At 42.2% G+C, this 20,021-nt stretch overlaps 1 pseudogene; it reads right to left on the minus strand.

The window, feature by feature from the left end:
• Window positions 1-8,584: 8,584 nt before the first annotated feature.
• On the minus strand, window positions 8,585-20,021 carry LOC117501089 (annotated as a pseudogene).

Raw genomic sequence — 20,021 nt, forward strand, 5'->3', positions numbered from 1 at the left:
CGATCTTGGAGGTGAACATGCTGGATGAGGTGGTCCTGGGCTGGTGTGGTTACACGTGGTCTGCGGTTGTGAGACTGGTTGGATGTACTGCCAAATTCTCTGAAATGCCTTTGGAGACGGCTTATGGTAGAGAAATGAACATTCAATACACGAGCAACAGCTCTGGTTGACATTCCTGCTGTCAGCATGCCAACTGCACGCTCCCTCAAATCTTGCGACATCTGTGGCATTGTGCTGTGTGATAAAACTGCACCTTTCAGAGTGGCCTTTTATTGTGGGCAGTCTAAGGCACACCTGTGCACTAATCATGGTGTCTAATCAGCATCTTGATATGGCACACCTGTGAGGTGGGATGGATTATCTCAGCAAAGGAGAAGTGCTCACTATCACAGATTTAGACTGGTTTGTGAACAATATTTGAGGGAAATGGTGATATTGTGTATGTGGAAAAAGTTTTAGATGTTTGAGTTCATCTCATACAAAATGGGAGCAAAACCAAAAGTGTTGCGTTTATATATAATTCATCAGTCGATTCTTCAGCATTCTGCACGGATTCTGCGCTCCAGTCATCATCTATCTCAGCGACAGATATCTGAAACTTTTGTGCAACAATAACTTCCACATAAATTCAGCATTATTTCATAATAAAAGACGGGAGACCGATCAGCGCGCCACAGCAGCACGTGTGAGACTAAGTGTGACTCTTTACACCCAAAGCGATCAAAGGAAATAATGCGATTATTAACCATCAGATGACAAATAAAACTTATTAAATCATTCTAAAGCCATTTTTAAGCAGAACTGAGGCAGTTTTAAGCAGAAACGAGGTGATAATCAGTGAATTGCTGCTGATGCTCTGAAATGACACGTGCAATGAAGGCAGGGTGGGCCGATTTTTACGGGGGACCGTTCAGTTGGCCACAATGGTGTCGCAGACCGAACGGTCTGCCCCTGCCTCCACTATGCATGCATCATTTCAGAGCTCAGCAGCTTGTCTGAGACAGTCTCTTCACCGAAAGCAATCAAATGGATTAATGTGATTATTAACCATCAGATGACAAAGTAAAACCTCTTAATCTTAAATCATTCTAAAGTCAGTTTTAAGCAGAAACGAGGCGATACTTGGTGATGCTTTGAAATGGCCAACGTGCAGTGAACGCATCAGGTAGCAGCTCATGTAGCTGCTGCCCTCGGATCGCTTCCGCCATCTTTTATGATGACATAATGCTAAATTTATGTGGAAATAAATTGTTGTAAAATAATAATATGGTCCGTCTATGGTAGACAGAGGCACAAACCGGAAATGGCACAAAAAATCTCCCCCAGTGGGGAAAAAAAGCCACAAACCATTGTTGTAAAAAGCCACAAACAGATGGTAGACAAACACAGACCGTAAAAAGAGTAGACACCGCATTGGTGCAAGAAATGCGGCCGCCATCTAGGACCAGTCACCATCGTGATTCTATCAAAAGGCACAGTGAAGTTTTGATTTTATAATTAATCTTATTTTCTTTTTTAATCTTTATAACATAAAGGCCCCCCCCAGAACCTGAAAGGTTTTAGCCATGCTCATGCTCCACTGAAGAGTTTACTCAAAAAAGTCTGAAGGACCTAAATGACATAGTGAGATGCAGAAGAGCTTCGCTCGTCACGTCCGCGACATATACATATTAATAATAATAACACATTTGATTTGTTTAGCGCTTTTAACAATGCTCAAAGGCGCTTTACAGGTTTAAAAACAATGCAAAAAATATAAATAAAATCGTAAATTAAAAGCAGATCTAAAAAGATACATTTTAACTTGAGTCTTGAAGGTGGACAGATTGGTACAGTCACAAATCTGTTTGGGGAGAGAGTTCCAGAGGAAGGGAGCAGCTATGGAAAAGGCTCTGTCCCCCCAGGTCCGGTGTTTGGTCCTGAGTGGCACTGACAGGAGGTTTGCATCAGAGGAGTGGAGGCAACGGGAAGGAGTATGATAGTGAAACATGCTAGTAAGATAGGAGAGGGCCTGATTGTGGAGGGCTTTGTATGTGAGAAGGATTTTGAAATGGATCCACTGTGGAACAGGAAGAAAGTGAAGGTTCTTAAGAATAGGGGTGGTGTGTTCATGGGAACAGGTGTAGGTGAGCAAACAAGCAGCTGAGTTTTGAATGTACTGGAGTTTATTGAGGACTTTTGAAGATGTACCATAAAAGATGCAACGAGGCAAATAAAAGAGGCAATGTTCTTGACATGAAAAAAAGCAGTTCTAGTGATGTGATTGATGTGGTGATCAAAAGATGACTCCAAGGTTGCGGATGTGAGGGGAGGGAGACAGGGCGGTGTTAGATATATTTGGATGTTGGGAAGTTGGGACGTTATGTAAAATGTAAAAAACAGAATACAATGATTTGCAAATCCTCAACCTGTATTCAATTGAATACACCACAAAGACAAGATATTTAATGTTCAAACTTTATTGTTTTTGTGCAAATATTTGCTCATTTTGAAATAGATGCCTGCAACATGTTTCAAAAAAGCTGGGACAGTGGTATGTTTACCACTGTGATACATCACCTTTCCTTCTAACAACACTCAATAAGCATTTGGGAACTGAGGACACTAATTGTTGAAGCTTTGTAGGTGGAATTCTGTCCCATTCTTGCTTGATGTACGACTTCAGTTGTTCAACAGTCTGGGGTCTCCATTGTCATATTTTGTGCTTCATAATGCGCCACATTTTCAATGGGCGACAGGTCTGGACTGCAGGCAGGCCAGTCTAGTACCTGCACTCTTTTACTATGAAGCCACGGTGTTGTAACACGTGCAGAATGTGGCTTGGCATTGTCTTGCTGAAATAAGCAGGGACATCCCTGAAAAAGATGTTGCTTGGATGTGTTGCTCCAAAACCTGGATGTACCTTTCAGCATTGATGGTGCCATCACAGATGTGTAAGTTGCCCATGCCATGGGCACTAACACACCCCATACCATCACAGATGCTGGCTTTTGAACTTTGCGCTGGTAACAAGATGGTCTTTTTCCTCTTTTGTCCAGAGGACATGACGTCCATGATTTCCAAAAATAATTTGAAATGTAGACTCATCAGACCAAAGCACACTTTTCCATTTTGCGTCTGTCCATTTCAAATGAGCTCGGGCATAGAGAAGGCAGTGGCATTTCTGGTTGTTGATGTATGGCTTTCACTTTGCATGGTAGAGTTTAATTTGTACTTGTAGATGTAGCGACAAACTGCATTAACTGACAATGGTTTTCTGAAGTGTTCCTGAGCCCATGCGATAAGATCCTTTACACAATGATGTTAGTTTTTAATGCAGTACCACCTGAGGGATCGAAGGTCACGGGCATTCAATGTTGATTTTCAGCCTTGCCGCTTACACGTAGAAAGTTCTCCAGATTCTCAGAATTTTCTGATTATATCATGGACTGTAGATGATGGAATCCCTAAATTCCTTGCAATTGAATGTTGCGAAACATTGTTCTAAAACTGTTGGACTGTTTTTTCACGCAGTTGTTCACAAAGTGGTAATCCCCACCCCAGCTTTGCTTGTGAACAGCTGAGACTTTTGGGGATGTTCCTTTTACAGTAGTGTTCAGAATAATAGTAGTGCTATGTGACTAAAAAGATTAATCCAGGTTTTGAGTATATTTCTTATTGTTACATGGGAAACAAGGTACCAGTAGATTCAGTAGATTCTCACAAATTCAACAAGACTAAGCATGCATGATATGCACACTCTTAAGGCTATGAAATTGAGCTATTAGTAAAAAAAAAAAAGTAGAAAAGGGGGTGTTCACAATAATAGTAGCATCTGCTGTTGACGCTACAAACTCAAAACTATTATGTTCAAACTGCTTTTTTAGCAATCCTGTGAATCTCTTAACTAGTATTTAGTTGTATAACCACAGTTTTTCATGATTTCTTCACATCTGCGAGGCATTAATTTTGTTGGTTTGGAACCAAGGTTTTGCTCGTTTACTAGTGTGCTTGGGGTCATTGTCTTGTTGAAACACCCATTTCAAGGCCATGTCCTCTTCAGCATAAGGCAACATGACCTCTTCAAGTATTTTGACATATCCAAACTGATCCATGATACCTGGTATGCGATATATAGGCCCAACACCATAGTAGGAGAAACATGCCCATATCATGATGCTTGCACCACCATGCTTCACTGTCTTCACTGTGAACTGTGGCTTGAATTCAGAGTTTGGGGGTCGTCTCACAAACTGTCTGCAGCCCTTGGACCCAAAAAGAACAATTTTACTCTCATCAGTCCACAAAATATTCCTCCATTTCTCTTTAGGCCAGTTGATGTGTTCTTTGGCAAATTGTAATCTCTTCTGCACGTCTTTTATTTAACAGAGGGACTTTGCAGGGGATTCTTGCAAATAAATTAGCTTCACACAGGTGTCTTCTAACTGTCACAGCACTTACAGGTAACTCCAGACTGTCTTTGATCATCCTGGAGCTGATCAATGGGTGAGCCTTTGCCATTCTGGTTATTCTTCTATCCATTTTGATGTCGTTTTCCGTTTTCTTCCACGCGCCTCTGTTTTTTTTTTGTCTATTTTAAAGCATTGGAGATCATCGTAGATGAACAGCCTATAATTTTTTGCACCTGCGTGTAAGTTTCCCCCTCTCCAATCAACTTTTTAATCAAACTACGCTGTTCTTCTGAACAATGTCTTAAACATCCCATTTTCCTCAGGCTTTCAAAGAGAAAAGCATGTTCAACAGGTCCTGGCTTCATCCTTAAATAGGGGACACCGGATTCACACCTGTTTGTTCCACAAAATTAACGAACTCACTGACTGAATGCCACACTACTATTATTGTGAACACCCCCTTTTCTACTTTTTTTTTTACTAATAGCCCAATTTCATAGCCTTAAGTGTGCATATATAATCAATGCTTGGTCTTGTTGGATTTGTGAGAATCTACAGAATCTACTGGTACCTTGTTTCCCATGTAACAATAAGAAATATACTCAAAACCTGGATTAATCTTTTTAGTCACATAGCACTACTATTATTCTGAACACTACTGTATATCCAATCATGAGTGTCCTCAGTTCCCAAACACTTACTGAGTGTTGTTAGAAGGTGATGTAACACAGTGGTAAACATACCACTCTCCCAGCTTTTTTGAAACATGTTGCAGGCATCCATTTCAAAATGAACAAATAGTTGCACAAGAACAATGTTTATCAGTTTGAACAATAAATATCTTGTTTTTGTGATGTAATTTAGTTGAATATAGGTTGAAGAGGATTTGCAAATCATTGGATTGTTTTTATTTACATTTTACACAACGTCCCAACTTCATTAGAAATGGGGTTGTATGGTTTATTTGTTTTTTGTACTTGTTTTGGCATTAAGGTAGTTATTTTACTTCAGATTGTATTTTTAGTTTTCACTCTTATTCTCACTTTCCTTTGTTCTCTGTTGGTATATGCAGATGGAACTGGAGTTAACCAGTTTCTACCCTTTATGACAGAGAGTGAGGTTACAAATATAAGGGTGATTCTTGACTACGGGCACTTATTATGTCTTTTGATCATATTGTATGAAAAACAGAAAAAAGGGGAAATTCACACTTTTATAGTTATCTTTACAATGAAAGTGTGTTAAGAAATTTGTTCTAGTAGTCTATAATGACTTTTTCACCTTTTTTCAGCATCATTATATGCAAATATTGCCGTTTTGTGCTTGTCCCACACCCAGACTTTTGATCTTCAATGATAAAAATGAATGGTGAAGAAACATTTTTTTCTAATGTTTTAAATTATCTCTGAAGTAAAATAATCAAAACATAATTGGGGTATTCAATGTCATACAACTGTTGTGATTTTTTTTTAAACAAAATGTAGTTGTCCCACACTATTGCCGTAATTTCCACCACAACACTGTAATGTCCCTAAACAGTTTGTATGAAAGATTGTTTGGGTAGTTTCTATGGAGATAAAAGTGACATCAAAGCACATGTATATAGCGCCAAATCACAACAAACAGTTGCCCCAAGGCGCTTTATATTGTAAGGCAATGGTGTGGTGGAAATTACATTTACAAGGCCAATAGTGCCCATCGTTAAAGAATCACCCATAAATCAAATGCCTCCCATTACTGTGCGGGTCTTGGGCAGGGGATTGGACCTCCCTAGAATGCCCACAGTGGCCAATAAAGAAAGGACTTTGCGGAATAAGGTCCGCCTCTGTCACACCTATATAATCCTGTATAAAAACTGTTTGTGTCCACTGTTCGAGGTTCTGTAAAATGGATCTCGGATCTTGTCTGTGAGAGAAGTTCTACAGGACCCAGGCCTGATTCTTTACACTGTGACTTTGAATAAATTTAAAGTGCGGAATAGTTTGAGTTTGTACTTTGTGGGGGGCAGTTTACAGAAAGAACTGGGGAAAGACATAAGAGTGGAGTTATCAATGTTGAGGGCAGAAAATTGTGGTGGTGTGGGTGAGCGTTTTGGGACAGATGATGATTTTGTCAGACTTGTCACAGTTGAATTTGAGAAAGTTAATTTGCATCCAAGACTTGATCTCAGTGAGGCAGTTAGTGAGAGTGGAGTGAGTTGAAGTGGTGATGGATTTGGTGGAAATGTAGAGCTGGAAATTGTCAAACAGTGAAGGGAAACGCTTCAGATATCTGTCCACTGAGATAGATGATGACTGGAGTGCAGTTTTAAGCAGAAACGAGGTGATAAGCGATGAACTCCAACAAACTCCAAACTGTTTTTTTTCCAACAAACAGACCCAAAACAGAGGACACTAAATTCATAGTGATGTACAACAGAAAAAAAAAGACAATTTGGCATCAGTGAATGTTTTATTTTCTCATTGAAAAGTTGCTGAAACAAAATCAGTCTGAGGTTGTAACCTCCAACAAGTAGCACAAGTATATATATATATATATATATATATACAGAAATGATCCACAGGTGTATATAATAAAACGGCCACCTCCTTCTGTATACAGAACGGCACCGCGCGCAAAAGAGTTGCTTTTGCAGAAATAAACGGACGAACACGAAGTTAAAGTGGATTCACGTTGGAAAAATGATTGTGTTTAAAGCCAGGGAAAAAATAAAGCCAGCAAGCCACGGATGGAAAGGAAGCCACTTAGAAAGAGCAGAGAGGCGGCTGTCCATGAAAGGACAACAGCAGTGCGTGCGCAAAAGAGCGCTTTTGCAGAAATAAACAGACAAACACAAAGTTAAAGTGGATTCACGTGGTAAAAATAATTGTGCTTAAAGCCAGGGAAAAAATAAAGCCAGCAAGTCACAGATGGAAAGGGAGCCAGCGAGGAGCACAGAGGCGGCTCTCCAGGAACCCGTGGTTCGGGTCTAGCTGGTCTGGTGCATTACAGGTGGACAGCAGCCTGGCGCACAGTGCACAACTGCGGAACTTGATGGAGTGTCTATTTTTGGACTGCGTTTAAAAACAAAAAGAAGGGACATCTTTAAATGCTGCTGTGAATCTGTGAATTGAAAACCCACATTTTAAAGGGACCAGGTGTGGGAGGGCTGGAGGTTTGGACCAAACTCATGCCTAAACGTGCGCCAACATGGTGTTATCATGGTGCTATCATGGCACTACGTGGCTTAGTGTGGCTGATGCGAGCCATTCGAGGCTGTAATGACAGGTGGTCGTGGATCACTAGAGGCTGCTACATGGCACATGCGGGTACAGAAGAGGCCCATAGTGGCACCTTCATAGTGGATACGTGATAGATGAAAACGTGGGGTCATCTTCAAATAATTACCCCCACACCTATGCGTGTCTCCTTCAGCCTTCATTATTCGGTGGGACCGAGGCGTAAATAATTCAAGGAATTTGGATGAATTTCAGTGTGAAAAGCTGAATAGCCATGATCTGCATCAAGAATGGTCATTCATCAATAGCTGATATAACCACAAGGACAAGGGATGACTTTGGGAAATTTTTGTCAAGCGCTGCAATATGGAGTTACATTCACAAATGCCAATTTAAAACTTTAATGTGCAAAAAAAAACGTTTTTATCTTAACCTTGTCCAGAAGCAGCATTGATTTCTCTGGTCTTTTTTTCCCCTCTTTGCATTTTCCATATCATCCCATCTTTTTCTGATTTGGGGTTTTAGTAGTTTCCTGTAAAACAAGATTTTAACTTGTTTGGATCAACAAACTTTTTGATCCAGGAGAATCCTCAGGAGGAATTACTCACATTTTCATGTTTGTGTGAACATTTTTTTCTTTAAAGATCTCATCTCTGCATATATTTCCTTGCATTACAGACACCATCGACTGTCAATAATGTCCCAGTGTCTCTGAGCACAAACACCTCTCAAGTGAGAGTCCAAGTTCTGGGTAAAGTGAGGATTGGATGGGTGACCGGGTAAGTGAATACTACAGCCAAAACATTCCACATTTGTTAATATTTTAGCAAACTATACCAAAATTGTAAAAACATGACAAAATCACAGTGATACATTTTGCAGACAGATTTTGTTGACAGTCTATTGTATGTGCCTGGATGTTTTCAATCAGTCTCATAACGACGCCGTTTTCTTTTCCCTTTGGTATCAGGTTTTTTATAGTGGCCTGGATTCAAGTTTCAAAGCCGATTCACTCTTCAAGACTCCCTCTTATTCACTGTGAGGCCTCTCCACCTGGTTTCCATAGTAGCAACTGAGCATCCTCCCTCCAGTTACAAGAGCTCCCGCACCTCATCCCACAAGAAGCAGCGACTGTGGAGGAGTGACCACCTTCGAGGCTGCTCAACAGACGAAGGCCACTGCTTAGCACACTCCAGCAGGTGGAGGTCCCCCGCTGTTCTTCCCACGCGACCACCAGCAGCTTCTGGGCCTTCTCCAGCCAGCTTCCCCCGAACCAGATATTCCACACCACTCCCATCAGCAAGCAGAGTCAGACTGCGAGCATCCGATGCACTGAAAACTGTAAGTGCTCGTTGTGTCCAGGTGACTCAGGTCCCACAGGTGAGGCTTTCGTCATGACCGAGGCACAGCAGCTGGTTGTAATCCGCTCCAACCAGCAAACCGAGCTGGGTAGAGGAGTTACTGTTACAAGTGACCTGCAGCGCCTGCTCCTCTGTTGTTTGGCTCAGGTCGAAAACATTGAACCAGGGCCGTTGTGGAGCCGGAAGCCATGCGGTCTTCATCCTAGAGGTGAAAATGGCACATGGGTTAGTGTCGTCACTATGAGACGCGATACGCCCCAAGAACTCCAACCTCCTTGCCTCACATCCAGAAAATCAGAAAACTGTCCTCACCATGTGACCCCGCTGAGTTCCAGCGCAGAGGAGCGTGCTGCTGCAGTTCAGGTCAAAGCTGCAGTAGCGGAACTGTTGGGTCACTCATGAACTGCATAACCTGCAGTCTGTCCACGGCTGCCGAGATCCCATGCCCGAACTGTCCCATCACAGATCCAGAAAGAGGAGGTTAGGGGATGTGTGGTCAAAAGCAATTCCACAAATTCGCCGCCTGTGCCGCGATATTCTCCACCCAGGTCAGCCTGTTTTTATCATGAATGTGAATGGTGAAGTCGGAGCAGTGATGAGCCGCCAGCAGGCCAGTTGACTGTGCAACATCCAAAATATCATGGACGCCTCCGACTTAGGCCCGTCGAGCAATAGACAGACATCTGAACTTCTCCTCCCACGCGTTCCTAGTGGCTCAAGTTGATGGGAGTGAAACACACCTGCAAGTAGAAGGAAAAAAAAAAGGTTTTACACAATTTATAGGTACAGCAGACTTTATTCTGACTTAATCATAAAGGGTCTAGCAGGTGCACGTAGTCATCTGAACTACAGACCTTGTGGAGTAGAAGGAAGGACTTTATCAGTAAAACATCTGCTGAAGTGATGGTAGGTATGAAATCCCTGCACCTGTTTGGCATTTATGGAAGACTGAGCCCAGACCACTGCTGTAAATGTTCAAGGACAACCACCAACATTTCTAGCTTTGTTTAACCATTACTGAGATCATCTTATCGTGCTCTGTAAGATTTTACAAAACAAATCTGTCAACGTAGTTTTTGGCAGTGTACTACCTAATGATACCTTTCTAGATCCTCGTGCATAAGGCTAGAGGTCTAGAATGAAAATGGCATAGTTCAAAATAAGAAGCATTCCACCTTGCATGGTGTGATGCTATCTCAGCCTATAAGCATGCACGACTGGCTACAAAGAGGGCCTATTACTCTGAGTGATCAACAAAAACAAGCATAATTCAAAGTTCTTGTTTGACACAGTGGCAAAACTTACTCACGGACAAGTCACTATCTTTTTACAGCACAAGATTTCTTAGATTACTTCAAAAAGAAAATAGATGACATTAGGTTAAACCATATCCCAGCATGCCATAACCCAGCCACTACACCCTGCTATCAAGGTGGTGCCATCACTGAGGGTATTACCTATATTTACAGAATTTGATAATATCTCACTAGGTGTGCTGGCGAAACTTGTGACAATTACTAAAAGAACAATTTGCTTAGTCAATCCCACACCAACAAAAACTGATTAAGGACCCGTGTCCCACTCTTGGGCAGACTGTGCTGGAATTGATTCATCTCTCATTAATCTCTGGATTTGTTCCTAAATGTTTCAGATCTGCAGTGATTAACCATTACCTAAGAAATCTAATCTTGACCCTAGTATATTGAAAAAATTGGCCGATATCAAATCTATCATTTTGCTCTGAAATTCTAGAAAAATGGTTTCACAGCAGTTTGTGGACCACCTTACTGAGAATAATCTTTTTGAGCCACTGTAGTCTGCTTTAGAAATAACATTCACAGAGACAGCTCTCACTAAAGTGGTGAATGATCTTCTGTTTGCAATGTATTCGGAACCACCACTACAATTCTGGTGCTGTTTCGATCCCGTGGATCACTTTGGAGAATCATTTTAGGATTATTCGGAATGCCCTTGCATGGTTGACATCATACTTGACCAGTTGTTCTGTGTCTTGTAAAACTACACTACCTCTAACCTTAGTGACCAGGATTGGGGAGTGGGATTACCTTTCATAGTGTTATTCTGATGATAGTTATACAGTGCCGATAACTGCTGGTAACTCATCCACATAAAAACCCGTGAGGTTTGCCTTGCATCATTGAAAAGCTGGAGGTCAATTTCCTACTTTTAAACTCTGACAAGAACTGAATGATAGTTCTTGGTCCAGTGAGACATGCGACATCAGCATCAATTTGGGCCACCTAACCTTAGCCTAGGCTCATATGTCATCACATTGACAAAATGAGGAACCTTGGGGGTAGTTTTTTGATCCGACGTTGTCTGTTGACCTCCACATTAGAGATATTATGAGGACTGGCCTTCTTCCCACCTGCGAAATATAGCAAAGATTCATCCCATCCTGTCTATGGCTGATGCGGAGAACCTGATGTAGGCATTGTTTACTTCTAGAGTGAATGTTCTATTTGTTCAAAATGCTGTTGCCAGACTTTTGACACAAAGCAACAACATTTGACCACATCGCACCCATTTGGGTGTCTCTTCACTGGCTTCCTGTCCATGTGAGATCAGATTTAAGGTTCTGCTATTAACCTATAGAATTATTTACCGAGCACCTCCCTACATAGCTGACCTAATTAGACCCATATGCCACCGGACCCGGGCTCTGCGTTCTCAGGGCGCAGGGACTACTTTGTGTCCCTAGGGTGAATAAAAGTCTGTGGTCACAAAGGTTTCTCTTATTGTGCACCTGTTTTGTGGAATGATCTCCCTGTGTCAATAAAACAGTCAGATTCTGTAGAGACTTTCAAGCAGAGACTTAAGATGCACTTATTTTCCCTTCGTATGGCTAGCATGCTGGCATAGTATGGCACTATGCTCCTACCCTTTTAAATTAATTTATTAGTAAACTTTATCTAAAGTCTGGGTCTTTTAGTGAAGCTTAGGGCTAGTGGCCGGTGATCACCTTAGAATTCTTCTGTTTTTCTTGTTGCTTAATGCTGACAAATTATATTGCATTTGTTGTCTTTTTGATGCATGATTGTTTTTTCTCTCTGTTTTAAGTGCAGCTCCATCCAGAGATAGGAGTGTTGCCTTCTTCTGCAAGCTTCCCAGCACGCACAGATCCCAAAATTTCTGTATTTTTCGTTTTGTCAATTGGGTCGGTAGCATGGCCCAAGCAGAGGGTCACCCCTTTGAGTCTGGTCTGCTTGAGGGTTTCTTCCTCAAATCATCAGAGGGAGTATTTCCTTACCACTGTCACCTGTGTGCTTGTTCTAGGAGTTGGGAAGTTTGGGCCTTATTTGTGTGAAGCGCCTTGAGGCATCTTTTGTTGTGATTTGGCACTATATAAATTAAATTAACTGAATTTGAAAAACTGCCGTGATTAACCATAGTAGTTGGACAGTAAGACTGAGACTGAGGCATGACTGTATGAGCATCTCTTGCCTCACATTTCCTCTGCACCAAGGCAAAAATTTCCTCCTCTAAGAGCCATTCCATGGTGTAAACACTCAAAGTTCTAAACTCTGACGCCACTCACAAAAATCAAAGCACTAGAATTTATTGTCTTGGCATAACCGATTTAATGAAAACATTAAACTCTTCCCAGACTGATGGCAAGTGTAGCCTTTTCTGAAATAAATTTTACACAATAGAAGAAGTCGTTCTTTTAGTTATAAAAATGCAATAAAGGAAAAATTTGAGCAACATCAACACCTATTATGGGAGAAAGACACTTAATAGCAGGATGCCCATCGCACACATGGTTCAGTTGGTTCATTTATGGCTAAGGTTAGAGTTACCTATGCTCCTCCCAAAATTTTCAGAGGAAAGGTTCTTGGTGACATACGACCAGCTACCCGACCTAGTGTCCAAATGTCAGTCACAACCTGTATAGGGTTTTTCCCACAGTGGCGTTCCATTTAATCCAAAACAGCAAATCGATCCACGTTTTGAAGCATCATAGTAACGTCTCGATCCATCCTTGTCAATCTTGAAAAAACTTGATATAACAGGGTCTGTTAGAAAAGTATCCGACCTTTTTATTTTTTTCAAAAACCTGATGGATTTGAATCACGTGTGCTTGCATGAGCCAACCTTGAACCTTGTGGGCGCATGCGTGAATTTTTTCATGCCTGTCGATTGCGTCATTTGCTTGTAAGCAGCCTTTTAAAGGCACTGCACTGTGGTGGTTTGAATCATATTTATCTAATAGATTACAGGTTTGTTCATGTAAATGGGGAGTCCTTCTTCACAGACTAAGGTTAATTATGGAGTTCCACAAGCTTCTGTGCTAGGACCATTTTATTCACTTTATACATGCTTCCCTTAGGCAGTATTATTAGAAAGCATTGCTTAAATTTTCATTGTTATGCAGATGATACCAGCTTTATCTATCCATGAAGCCAGAGGACACACACCAATTAGTTAAACTGCAGGAATGTCTTACAGACATAAAGACAGGGATGACCTCCAATTTCTCTAATTCCTGCTTTAAACTCAGATAAAACTGAAGTTATTGTACTTGGCCCCACAAATCTTAGAAACATGGTGTCTAAAACCAGATTCCTTACTCTGGATGGCATTACCCTGACCTCTAGTAATACTGTGAGAAATCTTGGAGTCATTTTTATCAGGATATGTCCTTCAATGCGCATATTAAGCAAATATGTAGGACTGCTTTTTTACATTTGCGCAATATCTCTAAAATTAGAAAGGTCTTGTCTCACAGTGATGCTGAAAAAACTAATTCATGCATTTATTTCCTCTAGGCTGGACTATTGTAATTCATTATTATCAGGTTGTCCTAAAAGTTCCCTGAAAAGCCTTCAGTTAATTCAAAATTCTGCAGCTAGAGTACTGACGGGGACTAGAAGGAGAGAGCATATTTCACCCATATTGGCCTCTCTTCATTGGCTTCCTGTTAATTCTACAATAGAATTTAAAATTCTTCTTCTTACTTATAAAGTTTTGAATAATCAGGTCCCATCTTATCTTAGGGACCTCTTAGTACCATATCATCTCAATAGAGCGCTTCGCTCTCAGACTGCAGGCTTACTTGTAGTTCCTAGGGTTTTTAAGAGTAGAATGGGAGGCAGAGCCTTCAGCTTTCAGGCTCCTCTCCTGTGGAATCAGCTCCCAATTCAGATCAGGGAGACAGACACCCTCTCTACTTTTAAGATTAGGCTTAAAACTTTCCTTTTTGCTAAAGCTTATGGTTAAGGCTGGTTCAGGTGACCCTGAACCATCCCTTAGTTATGCTGCTATAGACTTAGACTGCTGGGGGGTTCCCATGATGCACTGAGTGTTTCTTTCTCTTTTTGCTCTGTATGCACCACTCTGCATTTATCATTAGTGACTGATCTCTGCTCTCTTCCACAGCATGTCTTTTTCCTGATTCTCTCCCCTCAGCCCCAACCAGTCCCAGCAGAAGACTGCCACTCCCTGAGCCGGGTTCTGCTGGAGGTTTCTTCCTGTTAAAAGGGAGTTTTTCCTTCTCACTGTCGCCAAGTGATTGCTCATAGAGGGTCATTTTGACCGTTGGGTTTTTTCTGTGATTATTGTATGGCTTTTGCCTTGCAATATAAAGCACCTTGGGGCAACTATTGTTGTGATTTGGCTCTATATAAATAAAATTGATTTGAATTGATTTGATTTGTGTGAGGATGGGTGGAGTCTCTCGTCGTTTTTTCTTTGCAAGGAAATGGCAGAACGACTGGAGCAGCGCGACTGCATCAAATTTTGCCAGAAACTGGGCGACAGCCAGGTGGAAACCATTCGGATTATTCAGAGGGCTTTCAGTGACGATGCTATGGGCATCACACAGATTAAGGAGCGGTACAACCGGTTTAAAGACAGCCGCACAATGGTGGAGAGCGAGCCACGCTCCGGGCGGCCATCAACATGCTGAAATGACCGGATCATTTCCAAAGTGAACGCTGTGGTGATGTGGGACCATCGTGTGACTATTCGAGAAATTGTGGAAGAGGTGGACATCAGCACTTTTTCGGCACATTCCACTGTGACAGAAGATTTTGCCATGAAAAGAGTGGCGGCAAAATTCATCGGCACGAAGCTGATGGCAGAGCAAAAGTGCCTTCATGTTGAAGCCTCACAGGACATGTTGTGACATGCCCAGCTCTTACACCATTCGGAAGATTCAGACGGCTTTCGGTGGCTTTTCAGTCGTGTGACTATCCGAGAAATTGTGTACCGCTCCTTAATCTGTGTGATGCCCATAGGATCGTCACCGAAAGCCGTCTGAATAATCCGAATGGTTTCCACCTGGCTGTCGCCCAGTTTCTGGCAAAATTTGATGCAGTCGCGCTGCTCCAGTCGTTCCGCCATTTCCTTGCAAAGAAAAACGATGAGAGACAACACCCATCCTCACACAAGGCTGCTTACAAGCAAATGACGCAATCGACAGGCGTGAAAAAATTCATGCATGCGCACGAAGTTTCACGGTTTGCTCATGCAAGCACGTGATTCAAATCCATCAGATTTTTGAAAAAAATAAAAAGGTCGGATACTTTTCTAACAGACCTCGTACATAGTACTTACAGCCATCATTGGCACCAGATTTGAAATCGGGATTAAAAAAAAAATTTCATCCCATTTTTGAACTTTTGTTGATTGTAGGTGACCGTAGAACAGCACCCTGTGGTACAGCCCTGCTAGCAAAGATTAGAGAGGCCATTTTCCCCAACACACATTTATTGAACAACTACAAAAACAGATGCTCCATTTAGCTTTTCATAACACCTTCAGTGGTGGGTGGTATATAGGGCTGTAACTATCAAATATTTTTGGAATCGAGTATTCTCTCGATTATTTTATCGATTAATTGGATAAAAGTACTTGTGCATTGTTAAACAACAACATCAATAGCTCAGGGCTTTCCTGAGGCAACTGCACAAAGTCACTGCACCAATGTGCAAATTGTCAAATTTAGGGTGTTCCCTTTGTTTTCCAGGGTAATTATTTATTGTTTTTGAGTTTCTGAGTTTTCCTGGACCACAAGAACAGGCATTCCGTGAAATCCTCAGTCAGTGGACAGGCACCGTGTGAATGTGAAACACAGCCTATGAAAAACTGAGCCGTGGAGTGCAGTTTTTCTGCAAAAGCTGCACTGATAAATCTGCTGTTCACCCTACTGATGAACAAATCTGAATAAAGGCACTTTTTGAATAGTTAAACTTGATTTGCTTAAAGTGAAGATCCTTTCACTTCATCTGTGAGGTGGAGAGCAGCCACAGCAGCATGTTTTCTTCTTTATTTTTAAATACATAAACATGCTGCTTCACTTTAAATGCGCAATAAGTCTATTTCAGATGATCAACATAATACCCATTTTTCTCATAACTCTAGTCCTGCCGGTCGTCGATATACAGCGCACCGCCATGCATATGCTTCCTGCCGATTAAGGCTGGGCAATATGACCTAAAATTCATGGTACAAATTAAACCTCTTCACTGAAATGGTATACATTGCGATATAAACTTAAGTGTAAAAATGATAATGGAAGTGTTTCTGAATGGGTTATACAGTACCTTAGCAAAGCAAAACTGATAAAATAAATAAAGAAAACAAAACAAAACCAGATATAATGTAATTTTGTGAACATTTACTGTGCAAATCTTAAAACTCATCCCTCTGTGGTGCAAAATAGCACAAACAAACACAAACACCATTTTTATAACTTAGAATGCAAATATAAATTGTAACTTCAAAAACATGTACAAATGTAGCAGAAAAAAAAAGTTATCTACAACTATTTACATTAAAGTGTGGGAAATGCTTCAGGCATTTTTTGTACAGCTATGTACATGCAATAACATGCGACAAATTATATTTGTGCCACTCAGAGAAAAAAATAAATAAAATTCTTGTCTAAAACAAGACCTCTGACTTGTGTTGGACATGACATTTTGGACATTGGAATGACCTCATTGTCATTTCTGCTTCTGTCCAGCTGGAGGCAGTGTTGCTACTTTTGTCTGCACTTGGTGGTGTTTTGAAAAGTCCTCAGAACACTGAACTAACTGAACTTCCATCAGTAAAGCAGTTTCTACATTCTTTGGACCTTCCTTCAATTGGCGTAGAACAAAATAAATGGATAACAGTGATATAAAACAAGCAGAGGTTGATAAAGCCAACTCAAAATTGAAAGCAAGCAAGGCACCAGGAGAAGACGGACTACCAGCTGAATGGACTTTTAGGAAGTCCATAACACCTTTGCTGTTAAAATGTCTTAACCATGTGCTTAAAGGGGGTGAGATTTCACCAACCTGGAAACAAGCAATATCTGTCATATCAAAACCAAGAAAAGACAAAACGGAATGTAATCATATCAGCCCATCTCTGTCTTGAACATTGATTATAAAATTTTTTACTTTAATAATTGTTAGCAGACTAGAAAATATCACCCTGAACTGATTGATACAGACCAGACGGGATTAATTAAAATAGACATACACAGGATAATGTGAGGTGAACATTACACATTACCAACATGAGTAGGAATACTATGAATCTTTAGCAATTAGTTTCATTGCTGAAAAAGCCTTTGATACCGTACGCTGGGAATATCTATATGTGGTCTTACAACATTTTGGCTTTAATAATACAATTATAAGTGCTCTGAAATCAATAGACAATTTGCCAGTGGCCCGGATCAAAATAAACGGTGGCCTTTCAGGAGCAATTCCCCTGGAACGAGGATGCCTTCAAGGATGTCCACTGAGTCCTATTCTCTTCGCACTTTTCATAGAGCACTTACCCAAAAATTAGGGAAGATCTGCAAATTAAGGGAATCTTATTTAGGGAACAGAATACAAATTATGTCTATACGCCGATGATGTCTCGGTGACCTTATCTGACCCTGATGCCACTCTACCACACTTCATGTCCTGCTTCCACCAATTTGGACTTGAGTCGAGTTATAAACTAAATATAGAAAAAAACTCACTCTGCTTTAACTACACACCCAGAGAGGATATAAGTAAACTGTACAAATTTAAATGGAAAACAAAAACTATGAATTATTTAGGTGTTAATATTACTAAAAATCCAAACAAAATATAAAAAGCAAATTATGGTACTATGACTAACAAAATGAAAATGATTTGGACATATTTGGAGGAGTACTTCGAGGATGTCCTCAATCCAATCGTTACGTCTTCCGAAGAGAAAGCAGAGACTGGGGACTCAGATGCGGACTCATCCATTACCCAGGCCGAAGTCACCGAGGTGGTTAGAAAGCTCCTCGGTGGCAAGGCTCCTGGGGTGGATAAAATCCGTCCTGAGTACCTTAAGTCTCTGGATGTTGTGGGACAGTCATGGCTGACACACCTCTGCAACATCGCGTGGCGATCGGGGACAGTGCCTCTGGATTGGCAGACCGGGGTGGTGGTCCCTCTGTTTAAGAAGGGGGACCGGAGGGTGTGTTCCAACTATAGGGGGATCACACTCCTCAGCCTCCCCAGTAAGGTCTATTCCAGAGTACTGGAGAGGAGAATTCGACCAATGGTCGAACCTCGGATTCAGGAGGAGCAGTGTAGTTTTCGTCCTGGTCGCGGCACATTGGACCAGCTCTACACACTCCATCGGGTGCTCGAGGGTTCATGGGAGTTCGCCCAACCAGTCCACATGTGTTTTGTGGATCTAGAGAAGGCGTTCGACCGTGTCCCTCGGGGCACCCTGTGGGGAGTGCTCCGGGAGTATGGGGTCCGTGGTGCTTTGCTAAGGGCTATCCGGTCCCTGTACGACCACAGCAGGAGCTTGGTTCGCATTGCCGGTAGTAAGGCAAAACTGTTTCCAGTGCACGTTGACCTCCGCCAGGGCTGCCCTTTGTCAATGGTTCTGTTCATTATTTTTATGGACAAAATTTCTAGGCGCAGCCAGGGTGTAGAGGAGGTCTGGTTTGGGAACCACAGAATCTCGTCTGCTGTTTGCGGACGATGTGGTTCTGTTGGCTTCGTCAAATCAGGCCCTTCAGCGTGCACTGGGGCGGTTTGCAGCCGAGTGTGAAGCGTCCGGGATGAAAATCAGCACCTCCAAATCCATGGCCATGGTTCTCGACCGGAAAAAGGTGCTTTGCCCTCTTCAGGTCGGTGGAGTGTCCTTGCCTCAAGTGGAGGAGTTTAAGTATCTCGGGGTCTTGTTCACGAGTGAGGAACGGATGGAGCGTGAGATTGATGACGGATCGGTGCAGCATCTGCAGTGATGCGGTCGCTGTATCGGACCGTCGTGGTGAAGAGAGAGCTGAGTAGGGGGGCAAAGCTCTCGATTTACCGATCGATCTACGTTCCAATCCTCACCTATGGTCATGTGCTTTGGCTCATGACCGAAAGAACGAGATCGCGAGTACATGCGGCCGAGATGGGTTTCCTCCACAGGGTGGCTCGGCACTCCCTTAGAGATAGGGTGAGGAGCTCGGTCACTCGGGAGGAGCTCGGAGTCGAGCCGCTGCTCCTCCACGTCAAAAGGAGTCAGTTGAGGTGGCTCGGGCATCTTTTCCGGATGCCCCCTGGACGCCTCGCTGGAGAGGTGTTCTGGGCACGTCCTATTGGGAGGAGGCCCCGGGGAAACCCAGGACACGCTGGAGGGACTACATCTCTCGGCTGGCTTGGGAATGCCTTGGGGTTCCTCTGGAGGAGCTGGGGGAGGTGTGTGGATCGGGAGGTCTGGGCGGCTTTGCTTGAGCTGCTGCCCCCGCGACCCGACTCCGGATAAAGCGGAAGAAAACGGATGGATGGATGGATTTGGACAGATGGGCCCCTTTGACACTCGATTTACATAACTGAATAGAAATTATAAAGATGATTGTTTTACCTCAAAATTCCTAATAAGCAGTTCAAGAGTGGGACCGAACCATCTCTAGGTTTATATGGTGGAACAAGAAACCGAAGGTACACTATAAAACATTACAATTACCATACCTTCTCCATTCTTAATTTGTACTGGATGGCCCTGCACAGGGGGTCCTTGTGCTGAATGTGGGTGGGTTCGTGCCAATGTCCAATCTCCTTCAT

This window comes from Thalassophryne amazonica, chromosome 19, assembly GCF_902500255.1.
Source record: "Thalassophryne amazonica chromosome 19, fThaAma1.1, whole genome shotgun sequence".
Lineage (NCBI taxonomy): Eukaryota > Metazoa > Chordata > Actinopteri > Batrachoidiformes > Batrachoididae > Thalassophryne > Thalassophryne amazonica.